Source organism: Homalodisca vitripennis, chromosome 1, assembly GCF_021130785.1.
Source record: "Homalodisca vitripennis isolate AUS2020 chromosome 1, UT_GWSS_2.1, whole genome shotgun sequence".
Classification (NCBI taxonomy): domain Eukaryota; kingdom Metazoa; phylum Arthropoda; class Insecta; order Hemiptera; family Cicadellidae; genus Homalodisca; species Homalodisca vitripennis.
In genome coordinates, this window is record NC_060207.1 from 5,884,889 (window position 1) to 5,898,661 (window position 13,773).

The 13,773-nt window shown below is 34.9% G+C and overlaps 1 protein-coding gene across 3 annotated transcripts in view; it reads left to right on the forward strand.

The window, feature by feature from the left end:
* The first annotated feature begins 8,358 nt into the window (after positions 1 to 8,358).
* LOC124356761 (LIM/homeobox protein Lhx9-like) overlaps positions 8,359 to 13,773 on the forward strand; it is a 120,954-nt gene continuing 115,539 nt past the window's right edge. For 2 of the 3 annotated variants that reach the window (XM_046807953.1, XM_046807961.1), the window contains exon 1: positions 8,359 to 8,609. The gene's annotated coding sequence lies outside the window, so the exon portion shown is untranslated. The remainder of the gene's footprint in view (positions 8,610 to 13,773) is intronic. The other variant, XM_046807970.1, reaches the window with a different exon arrangement.

Below are 13,773 nucleotides of genomic sequence, written 5' to 3' on the forward strand. Positions count from 1 at the left end.
TACAACTTATGGCTATTTAAATTTATTCCGGCCTTAATATTTTTGTGATAGAGTTTGTTTTACGTTGTTTCCCCCGTTCAAGTATATACGAGCGTATTTCTATCAAAATGCATCTAATACAGGTTGTATTACAGTCTTTAAATTTAAATTACAAGTGAGTTAGTAACTTTGACAGGAATCAAGGACTTTTCTATGAAGAGTTCTCGGGCAGACGGACAGACAGACAAACTGCCCTTTAAACTTGTGACTCTAACATCAATTGGTTTCTTATTTGGACCAAGACGAACCGGTTTACCAGGTTTCAAGTCTACATGAACTTTCTATGAAGAGTTATCATATAGACAGGTAACGGACAGACAGACAAAGTGCCCTTTAAACTTGTGGACTCTAACATCAATTGGTTTCTTATTTGGACCAAGACGAACCGGTTTACCAGGTTTCAAGTCTATATGAACTTTCTATGAGAGTTATCATATAGACAGGTAACGGACAGACAGGGGACAAACTGCCCTTTAAACTTGTGACTCTAACATCAATTGGTTTCTTATTTGGACCAAGACGAACCGGTTTTTCCAGGTTTCAAGTCTATATGAACTTTCTATGAAGAGTTATCATATAGACAGGTAACGGACAGACAGACAAACTGCCCTTTAAACTTGTGACTCTAACATCAATTGGTTTCTTATTTGGACCAAGACGAACCGGTTTACCAGGTTTCAAGTCTATATGAACTTTTCTATGAAGAGTTATCATATAGACAGGTAAACGGACAGACAGACAAACTGCCCTTTAAACTTGTGACTCTAACATCAATTGGTTTCTTATTTGGACCAAGACGAACCGGTTTAACCAGGTTTCAAGTCTATATGAACTTTCTATGAGGAGTTATCATATAGGACAGGTAACGGACAGACAGACAAACTGCCCTTTAAACTTGTGACTCTAACATCAATTGGTTTCTTATTTGGACCAAGACGAACCGGTTTACCAGGTTTCAAGTCTATATGAACTTTCTATGAAGAGTTATCATATTGACAGGTAACGGACAGACAGACAAACTGCCCTTTAAACTTGAGACTCTAACATCAATTGGTTTCTTATTTGGACATAAGACGAACCGGTTTACCAGGTTTCAAGTCTACATGAACTTTCTATGAAGAGTTATCATATAAGACAGGTAACGGACAGACAGACAAAGTGCCCTTTAAAAACTTGTGACTCTAACATCAATTGGTTTCTTATTTGGACCAAGACGAACCGGTTTACCAGGTTTCAAGTCTATATGAACTTTCTATGAAGAGTTATCATATAGACAGGTAACGGACAGACAGACAAACTGCCCTTTAAACTAGTGACATCTAACATCAATTGGTTTCTTATTTGGACCCAAGACGAAACCGGTTTACCAGGTTTCAAGTCTATATGAACTTTCTATGAAGAGTTATCATATAGACAGGTAACGGACAGACAGACAAACTGCCCTTTAAAACTTGTGACTCTAAACATCAATTGGTTTCTTATTTGGACCAAGACGAACCGGTTTACCAGGTTTCAAGTCTATATGAACTTTCTATGAAGAGTTATCATATAGACAGGTAACGGACAGACAGACAAACTGCCCTTTAAACTTGTGACTCTAACAATCAATTGGTTCCTTATTTGGACCAAGACGAACCGGTTTACCAGGTTTCAAGTCTATATGAACTTTCTATGAAGAGTTATCATATAGACAGGTAACGGACAGACAGAAAATACAAAACTGCCCTTTTAAACTTGTGACTCTAACATCAATTGGTTTCTTATTTGGACCAAGACGAACCGGTTTACCAGGTTTCAAGTCTATATGAACTTTCTATGAAGAGTTTTCATATAGACAGGTAACGGACAGACAGACAAACTGCCCTTTAAACTTGGACTCTAACATCAATTTTGGTTTCTTATTTGGACCAAGACGAACCGGTTTACCAGGTTGCAAGTCTATATGAACTTTCTATAAAGAGTTATCATATAGACAGGTAACGGACAGACAGACAAACTGCCCTTTAAATTTAAACTTGTGACTCTAACATCAATTGGTTTCTTATTTGGACCAAGACGAACCGGTTTACCAGGTTTTCAAGAGTCCTATATGAACTTTCTATGAAGAGTTATCATATAGACAGGTAACGGAACAGACAGACAAACACACTGCCCTTTAAACTTGTGACTCTAACATCAATTGGTTTCTTACCATTTGGACCAAAGGCGAACCGGTTTACCAGGTTTCAAGTCTATCTGAAACTTTCTATGAAGAGTTATCATATAGACAGGTAACGGACAGACAGACAAACTGCCCTTTAAACTTGTGACTCTAACATCAATTGGTTTCTTATTTGGACCAAGACGAACCGGTTTACCAGGTTTCAAGTCTATATGAACTTTCTATGAAGAGTTATCATATAGACAGGTAACGGACAGACAGACAAACTGCCCTTTAAACTTGTGACTCTAACATCAATTGGTTTCTTACTTGGACCAAGACGAACCGGTTTACCAGGTTTCAAGTCTATATGAACTTTCTATGAAGAGTTATCACAGAGACAGGTGGACGGACAGACAGACAGACTGCCCTTTGAACTTGTGACTCTAACATCAATAGGTTTCTTACTTGGACCAAGACGAACCGGTCTACCAGGTTTCAAGTCTCTATGAACTTTCTATGAAGAGTTATCACAGAGACAGGTGGACGGACAGACAGACAGACTGCCCTTTGAACTTGTGACTCTAACATCAATAGGTTTCTTACTTGGACCAAGACGAACCGGTCTACCAGGTTTCAAGTCTCTATGAACTTTCTATGAAGAGTTATCACAGAGACAGGTGGACGGACAGACAGACAGACTGCCCTTTGAAATTGTGACTCTAACATCAATAGGTTTCTTACTTGGACCAAGACGAAACGGTCTACCAGGTTTCAAGTCTCTATGAACTTTCTATGAAGAGTTATCACAGAGACAGGTGGACGGACAGACAGACAGACTGCCCATTGAAATTGTGACTCTAACATCAATAGGTTTCTTACTTGGACCAAGACGAAACGGTCTACCAGGTTTCAAGTCTCTATGAACTTTCTATGAAGAGTTATCACAGAGACAGGTGGACGGACAGACAGACAGACTGCCCATTGAAATTGTGACTCTAACATCAATAGGTTTCTTACTTGGACCAAGACGAAACGGTCTACCAGGTTTCAAGTCTCTATGAACTTTCTATGAAGAGTTATCACATAGACAGGTGGACGGACAGACAGACAGACTGCCCTTTGAAATTGTGACTCTAACATCAATAGGTTTCTTACTTGGACCAAGACGAAACGGTCTACCAGGTTTCAAGTCTCTATGAACTTTCTATGAAGAGTTATCACATAGACAGTTAGACGGACAGACAGACAGACTGCCCTTTGAAATTGTGACTCTAACATCAATAGGTTTCTTACTTGGACCAAGACGAAACGGTCTACCAGGTTTCAAGTCTCTATGAACTTTCTATGAAGAGTTATCACATAGACAGTTAGACGGACAGACAGACAAACTGCCCTTTAAACTTGTGACTCTAACATCAATTGCTTTCTTACTTGGACCAAGACGAAACGGTCTACCAGGTTTCAAGTCTCTATGAACTTTCTATGAAGAGTTATCACAGAGACAGGTGGACGGACAGACAGACAGACTGCCCTTTGAACTTGTGACTCTAACATCAATAGGTTTCTTACTTGGACCAAGACGAAACGGTCTACCAGGTTTCAAGTCTCTATGAACTTTCTATGAAGAGTTATCACAGAGACAGGTGGACGGACAGACAGACAGACTGCCCTTTGAACTTGTGACTCTAACATCAATAGGTTTCTTACTTGGACCAAGACGAAACGGTCTACCAGGTTTCAAGTCTCTATGAACTTTCTATGAAGAGTTATCACAGAGACAGGTGGACGGACAGACAGACAGACTGCCCTTTGAACTTGTGACTCTAACATCAATAGGTTTCTTACTTGGACCAAGACGAAACGGTCTACCAGGTTTCAAGTCTCTATGAACTTTCTATGAAGAGTTATCACAGAGACAGGTGGACGGACAGACAGACAGACTGCCCTTTGAAATTGTGACTCTAACATCAATAGGTTTCTTACTTGGACCAAGACGAAACGGTCTACCAGGTTTCAAGTCTCTATGAACTTTCTATGAAGAGTTATCACAGAGACAGGTGGACGGACAGACAGACAGACTGCCCTTTGAAATTGTGACTCTAACATCAATAGGTTTCTTACTTGGACCAAGACGAAACGGTCTACCAGGTTTCAAGTCTCTATGAACTTTCTATGAAGAGTTATCACATAGACAGGTGGACGGACAGACAGACAAACTGCCCTTTGAAACTTGTGACTCTAACATCAATAGGTTTCTTACTTGGACCAAGACGAAACGGTCTACCAGGTTTCAAGTCTCTATGAACTTTCTATGAAGAGTTATCACAGAGACAGGTGGACGGACAGACAGACAGACTGCCCTTTGAAACTTGTGACTCTAACATCAATAGGTTTCTTACTTGGACCAAGACGAAACGGTCTACCAGGTTTCAAGTCTCTATGAACTTTCTATGAAGAGTTATCACAGAGACAGGTGGACGGACAGACAGACAGACTGCCCTTTGAACTTGTGACTCTAACATCAATAGGTTTCTTACTTGGACCAAGACGAAACGGTCTACCAGGTTTCAAGTCTCTATGAACTTTCTATGAAGAGTTATCACAGAGACAGGTGGACGGACAGACAGACAGACTGCCCTTTGAACTTGTGACTCTAACATCAATTGCTTTCTTACTTGGACCAAGACGAAACGGTCTACCAGGTTTCAAGTCTCTATGAACTTTCTATGAAGAGTTATCACAGAGACAGGTGGACGGACAGACAGACAGACTGCCCTTTGAACTTGTGACTCTAACATCAATAGGTTTCTTACTTGGACCAAGACGAAACGGTCTACCAGGTTTCAAGTCTCTATGAACTTTCTATGAAGAGTTATCACAGAGACAGGTGGACGGACAGACAGACAGACTGCCCTTTGAACTTGTGACTCTAACATCAATAGGTTTCTTACTTGGACCAAGACGAACCGGTCTACCAGGTTTCAAGTCTCTATGAACTTTCTATGAAGAGTTATCACAGAGACAGGTGGACGGACAGACAGACAGACTGCCCTTTGAACTTGTGACTCTAACATCAATAGGTTTCTTACTTGGACCAAGACGAACCGGTCTACCAGGTTTCAAGTCTCTATGAACTTTCTATGAAGAGTTATCACAGAGACAGGTGGACGGACAGACAGACAGACTGCCCTTTGAACTTGTGACTCTAACATCAATAGGTTTCTTACTTGGACCAAGACGAACCGGTCTACCAGGTTTCAAGTCTCTATGAACTTTCTATGAAGAGTTATCACATAGACAGGTGGACGGACAGACAGACAGACTGCCCTTTGAACTTGTGACTCTAACATCAATAGGTTTCTTACTTGGACCAAGACGAACCGGTTTACCAGGTTTCAAGTCTCTATGAACTTTCTATGAAGAGTTATCACAGAGACAGGTGGACGGACAGACAGACAGACTGCCCTTTGAACTTGTGACTCTAACATCAATAGGTTTCTTACTTGGACCAAGACGAAACGGTCTACCAGGTTTCAAGTCTCTATGAACTTTCTATGAAGAGTTATCACAGAGACAGGTGGACGGACAGACAGACAGACTGCCCTTTGAACTTGTGACTCTAACATCAATAGGTTTCTTACTTGGACCAAGACGAAACGGTCTACCAGGTTTCAAGTCTCTATGAACTTTCTATGAAGAGTTATCACAGAGACAGGTGGACGGACAGACAGACAGACTGCCCTTTGAACTTGTGACTCTAACATCAATAGGTTTCTTACTTGGACCAAGACGAACCGGTCTACCAGGTTTCAAGTCTCTATGAACTTTCTATGAAGAGTTATCACAGAGACAGGTGGACGGACAGACAGACAGACTGCCCTTTGAACTTGTGACTCTAACATCAATAGGTTTCATACTTGGACCAAGACGAACCGGTCTACCAGGTTTCAAGTCTCTATGAACTTTCTATGAAGAGTTATCACATAGACAGGTGGACGGACAGACAGACAGACTGCCCTTTGAACTTGTGACTCTAACACCAATAGGTTTCTTACTTGGACCAAGACGAACCGGTCTACCAGGCAAAGGCACACAAACAAACAAAGGCACTTTCACATTTATAATATTATTACGGTAGTGAAAGTATCATAAATAATGAATTATATTAGTAGTAAGCCTATTGCCTCCAAAAGTGTGTATACAACTAATAAGTATAAACCACCAATATCACTTTTATTGTTTATTATTTGTACTATGCACATTTCAAATTCACAGAATTCATCTTCAGCAACATTTTCAATTTTACACTTATGCAAGAAAAGTCACCTATTGTCAACTTTAGAACATTTTGCAATTTACAAGTGTCAAAATTAATGCTAATATATTATTAAATGGCAAAGATGTTTGATAAAAAATCTTGTTATAGATTTTTAAAGCAATATAAGTTAATCACACAGAAAGTTATAGTCATCAACTTGGTTAAAACACTGGTTAATTTGGTTCAATTATTTGTTTTTTTTTTTATTATTTTTTCTTAACCTATAGTTCCTGAATATGAAATCTCAGAATTTGTAATATACAATGTAACTTACTAATAATAAACAATAACACTCTTACTTACCAATAAATTAAATATACTTTTAATATAATTTTATTTTTACTATTCATTATTATTTTACAAATAGTTTTGAATCAGTAGATAGCAATTTTCATTTCATTTTTACCGTTACATCCCTTTTTTTAATGGCTTCATCAACGAATTACTCATCACTGTCTCACATTTTATAACTTAGGCTAACACTAAACGGTTCATATGTGTTTTTATCTAGTACACATAGATAACGATTTTAAAATCTACAATTTACAATCACAAAGCCAGGAGAAAAAATATTTTATTAATTAAAAAAAAAAAAAAACAGAAACGCATGAAATTTGTTGAAAGAAATAAACTGTCGTTTAAGGTTGAACATGAAACTAAAATACAAATTTATTTTATGTTTTTAACATAAATATTATCAAGAGTAATAGGTCAGGGATCTGTCCAGTTTTTTGTTTATTTTTTTATTTTATTTTATTAGCTAAAAGCAGGCTTTGAGTAACTCATACAGCCTTAAGGTACACTATTATTAGTTTTGTGTATCAATCATATACAATGTCTCCCTTTCAATCGATTTTAAGCCCGTCTTCTATAAGAAGTTTTATATTCTTCTTCAATTGTTTTACATTGACCTAAGCGAGGTAGTAGTGTACGCTACACCAAGTGTAATACAAATGAAGAGGAGTCCTCATTGTCTCATCAGGTAGCCTACACAATTAAAGTTTCAGAACTCAACATTAACAATGAATCAAACCCTTCCCGTCCTAGATAGCTATGCTATGTGTATGACATTCAATGTTTGATCTTAGAAATTGTAATTTAAACATGGTTGAATGCTATTCTGATCTAAGAGAAGACGCTTGTTTCAATAATAATTTTACACATTTCTATCGATTTAGAATTGCTACATTCAAGGTCCATTGTAACATCAGTGTGATACTTCATGTAAAATAAAACCAAATATAGACCCAATTCAGTTAAAATGTAAACACATTGATTTTATGATATACTGATGTAAAATTACCGTAAACACTACTAATATACATCTAACGACTGGAATAATTAATTATTGTTGGTCTATCTAAAATAATATAAAAACAGTTCATTTTTCTTTTTGATCAAAATTGTTTATAACTAATTTACGGTTTAATATTTAAGGTAAATAATTCATAGACATGTAATAAATAAATTTGGAAAAAAGAAGGGCTTTTGATTTTTTTAATCACCAATAAAAACACAATAAGTTTGTTTTGGAGTAAAAGTTGCCAAATCTTATTATTCTCCACAGTGTAGGCCTAGTGTGCGAGTTGTGCTGTAAAAACAAAGTTGTCACACAAGTCTCTCGACCTCCACACATCGACTGGGGCCCTCGCCCGATGTGCCCAAATACCGGAACATGGCTCAGAAGCATGTATTTGTGCTATCCCGGCAACAACAAAATAATCTCATTCAATATTCCAGATGTCTATCCATCACCCCTACTCCGGCGGAGCTCCGCCCCTTCCCCTCCCGGCGCACGGAGCGTCCACCTCCCACTTCCCCCTCCACTGCCGCTAGTTGCCGCCGCCGCCGCAGCAGCGCTGACAATCTCTCCCCGCGCACACTCGTGTTCCACCGGTCGTGCGCAGAAGGCTGGCACATGCGCCCTGCACTTCGCGAAATTCAAGTGCATCGTGAGCACTGATATTAATTAACGGCCTTTTTTCCTTGGACACATTGGATTTTTAATCAAGCTGTTATGACTAACCCAGTGATATTTAGGTGTCGTGTGAACATTGTAGTGAAGTGTGTAGTGGCCGACTCGCTGTGATAAGACGCGCTTCCACTGCGGTAAGTCAGCAACGATAACCTCTTGTTTATTATCGTCATCGACAGTTTCGTTTATATAAGTCTACAATACAATAATACGTAAGGATAGATTAAGTATATGTGCGGTCTAACATAACCTCAAACAAGTGTGTCAGTCAACAGAATGTAGTGATTTTGTTAAACTATAAATATTTATAGTGTTAAAACAGTATAAAAATACACAGTACTGAATTATCATAACAAAATAAAAAGCTTCCATTAATGTTCAAATAACGGTTGGTGACTAACATTCATTATAGTATACCCTATGTATTTTCGGATAATAGTTTGTTGTTTTTTATTTTCATCATATAAACAAACCTTTGAATATTACATTCAATTTGACAGAATAATAGTAAACTATTCCATGACATGCGAACTGTGACTTAAGCGAAATTAATTAGTTCCTACATATTTCATCAATAGCCTACTTGTTTATAATTACATATTATAAGCAGAATGCAGAATGTTATGCATCATATTATATATAAAAAACCTTTGTGTACCTAGACCCTAATTATAAAGCCCATAACCAATAATGTATTGTGTCCAATACTGTTTAAATGATACATTTACACAATTAAACTACTTGTATACATGTTTTTTGTAAAATATTTAGGTCATAAAACATAAAAGGTGAACATTAAGATAGTTTTAAATGGATTCTCAGTACTTATTTTGCTTTTTCTTCGAATTTGCTTCTAAACACTAGTTTGACTATTCAATGTAATAATAAGAAAAGTTTATATTGTCCATCCACACTGAACGCCAATAGCGTAAAATGCCTTATAGTACTCTTTTGGAGGAAAAAAATTACTTTTGAGTCACATATTTTATTTTGACTTATCCTGTACAACCATCAGTTTCAAAGTTGTATGGAATATTTATCTACCATAATTACTAAGAAAACTTTATGCTACATAATCAAGGAAAAAATTAAAAACAAATTTAATAGGTTTAATTTTATGACTAGCCAATATTTAAACATTCCTTTTAGTATTTATGACTAAAGTAATGTTAACATCCATGAAAGTACAAGCATTGAAATCTGCAAATCGGCAATCTTTCCAAATTAAATATAAGACCATTATTGGCTCTCTTCTAAATCCTTAGCTGATCGGTAAGCAATCAGTTCCGGAAATTTGTTATACTTTTAATGAGGTCCTCTCTGTTATTACTAGCAATTATAACACTGTTATGGTTATTACAGTTGAGGTTCAAATTTGGTTTGTTGATAGTGCTAGAATCGAATTATATTCAAGTACCTATTACACAGTTTTAAAATATAACCCAGTCACACTGTTTTGGTAATTTTTATTTAATTTCCAAATATGTATCTTAATGAGCAATTACGTATTTTTAAAGTAGAGATAAAATATTTATTTTTATTATTATTTACACAATTGAATTATGGACTTAAATTATAATTTGTACAATATGTTATTTACTAAATTGCTTAGAAATTGTAAGAAAACATTTCATATAAATTGTCCAATTACTTATAAAATTAATACACAATTCGGTGTAAATTGTTTCAAACTGTAACGAACTCATATTTTCAGGAATATTTTTTATTTATTTCTGGTACAATTATTTGTAAAACTAACAATCCGTAACTGTAGTTTGTAAAAACATGGCAGTATTGTTTTTAACTATGGTAAAACTTATTATTATGCAAAATGATATCTTTATTATTGACTATTAACACAATCCTGATACGATTTTGTACAAATGAAACATTGAGAAAGTCATGTATACCTAAATAGAGTGAAAACACAATCGATATCGCTTTGTCTATATTTCATATGGCGCGCTTCCTATTTACAAACTGTATATACATACTTACTTATTACATGTTTAATAATATATTTACCATTCAATTGTTATTGTATTATTTCTAAAAGTAGTGGTGTTGCTTGTAAAATAACACAATGGTTTGCCGTTGGGAAATGATAAATACAGATAGTGATACTAGAAATTCAATAAAACATATTTATAGTGTAATTAAGAGGGCTGTAATCACGCAGTATTATGTTGGCTGTTCTATTTCCAAACAAGTAAATTAAAATGCGTACAAAACAATGAGGGAGAAATAAATACTGCCTTGAATATGGCGTTGTAAATATGCCAGTTATGAGGATGCCAAACAAATTATAAAACTAAAGACTAAAGCATTTGTATTGAAAAACATAGCCTACAATTTCCAAGGAAAGCTATAAAAGTCCAAGAGAACGCGTTATTGAAATAATTTTAAAGGTAACCAGCACAATGGTATATCTAGCATATTACTTTTAAGCCGTCGAATCCATGGGAACTGATCGTTTAAGAGAAAACTTATCTAAGAATTTCTTTTTAATCACCTAAAATATATTGTACACCCACTTGCTGAAAATATGTCTTAAAATCACTTAATATATAATTTTAATCTTGTATAGGCGTACTCACTCTTTTGTTTGAAGTAATCATAATTGATTTACCAAATATACATGAATTTATCATAGTATTTAGATTAAACAATAACAAATTAACATGTTATTGATATTTAACGACATTAAGTTATGTTATCAATGGACTAAAAATTGTTTTACCTAAACGTGTTTACTAATAAATTACTATAGTTAATAAATAAAATTATATTTAAATGAGATTAAATTTCAGATATTTAAGATATCCTTCAAGATACACAAATAATTGAAGATAAAAGATAAACAGTTAACTATCACAAATATAACTTTAATGAATTATCTCATAAAATATTTCTATGTCTTATCTGTTACTTCCTTCTTACTTTAAACTTACTATGATCAAAGGCTTCGACAGTTATAATAAATATTAGTATTATAAATAATACTAATACAATTAATAGCTCTACGTTTTTATTTATTTTATAAACTTATCGCAGTAAACAGTTTTACTATTTGCTAAGCATTACAATTATGATCAATTAAATATGTTTAATGCATGGTCACATTGAATCCAGTGGTAAAGGCAGTACAGCGAGAAATAAAAAGTAAACAAATAATTTACAATAAAATATAACTTTTTATTAAGCGCCAATAATTAAATGTATCTTAAATATACTATAAAAATTAAAAAATATGACAAATAATGATTAATTTCTACATTCCGCATCTTAAAATACAAACAAACAAGCGCAATGTCATTATGAAACTTTAAATTTTAATAATATATCAACATTAGCCTCCCGAGAATTGTGCAGTACAACGTTAATGAATTTACACAAAAATAAGCAATATTAGTTTTGCGCTAAAACGCTATGAATCGGAGAAATCCTTTTAAAATATGAGCGTATATAAAATTATATTTTAAGCGATAGTTCAATTTTGCTTAGACAGTCAAACGCTATTGACTAAATGTATGAGGTTATTGGATATTTGTGAATTTTTTTGAACGATGATGTTGGTAAATATTATTTTTATTCTAATATAAAATATACATAAAGATTTGTAGGCTAGTACACATGAACTATATTGTTCAATATGTAATTTGACGGCGTTATATGTGATACGCCGTAAAAACATTTTTTAACTCCTATTTCCTGTTGGAAGTCGATATCAATCAATGTGCAACACTAAACAGAAAATATAAACTAACGAACTCAATTCCCCAAAATGTGATTTGATCACGCTATAATATAATATTAGTGATGCCGTAAAACGTTTTTACACTCCTTTTTCCTGTTGGAATACGGTATCAAGCAATGTAACACCAGACAGAAAATATAAATTAACGAACTCACTTCCTGAAAATGTGATTTGATCACGCTATAATATGATATTAGGGATGCCGTAAAAACATTTTTTAACTCCTTTTTCCCTGTTGGAATACGGTATCAAGCAATGTAACACCAGACAGAAAATATAAATTAACGAACTCACTTCCTGAAAATGGTTGATTTGATCACGCTATAATATGATATTAGTGATGCCGTAAAACGTTTTTACACTCCTTCTTCCTGTTGGAATACGGTATCAAGCAATGTAACACCAGACAGAAAATATAAATTAACGAACTCACTTCCTGAAAATGTGATTTGATCACGCTATAAATATGATATTAGGGATGCCGTAAAAACATTTTTTAACTCCTTTTCCCTGTTGGAATACGGTTATCAAGCAATGTAACACCAGACAGAAAAATATAAATTAACGAACTCACTTCCTGAAAATGTGATTTGGTCACGCTATAATATGATATTAGTGATGCCGTAAAAACATTTTTTAACTCCTCTTCCCTGTTGGAATACGGTATCAAGCAATGTACCACCAGACAGAAAATATAAATTAACGAACTCACTTCCTGAAAATGTGATTTGATCACGCTATAATATGATATTAGTAATTGCCGTAAAAAACATTTTTTAACTCCTTTTCCCTGTTGGAATACGGTATCAAGCAAATGTGCCACACTAGAAAGAAAAATATAAATTAACGAACTCACTTCCTGAAAATGTGATTTGATCACGCTATAATATGATATTAGGGATGCCGTAAAAAACATTTTTTAACTCCCTTTTCCCTGTTGGAATACGGTATCAAGCAATGTAACACCAGACAGAAAAATATAAATTAACGAACTCACTTCCTGAAATGTGATTTGATCACGCTATAATATGATATTAGGGATGCCGTAAAAACATTTTTTTAACTCCTTTTCCCTGTTGGAATACGGTATCAAGCAATGTAACACCAGACAGAAAATATAAATTTAACGAACTCACTTCCTGAAAATGTGATTTGGTCACGCTATAATATGATATTAGTGATGCCGTAAAAACATTTTTTAACTCCTCTTCCCTGTTGGAATACGGTATCAAGCAAATGTACCACCAGACAGAAAATATAAATTAACGAACTCACTTCCTGAAAAATGTGATTTGATCACGCTATAATATGAAATTATAGTAATGCCGTAAAAACATTTTTTAACTCCTTTTCCCTGTTGGAATACGGTATCAAGCAATGTGCCACACTAGACAGAAAATATAAATTAACGAACTCACTTCCTGAAAATGTGATTTGATCACGCTATAATATGATATTAGGGATGCCGTAAAAACATTTTTTAACTCCTTTTTCCCTGTTTGGAATACGGTATCAAGCAATGTAACACCAGACAGAAAATA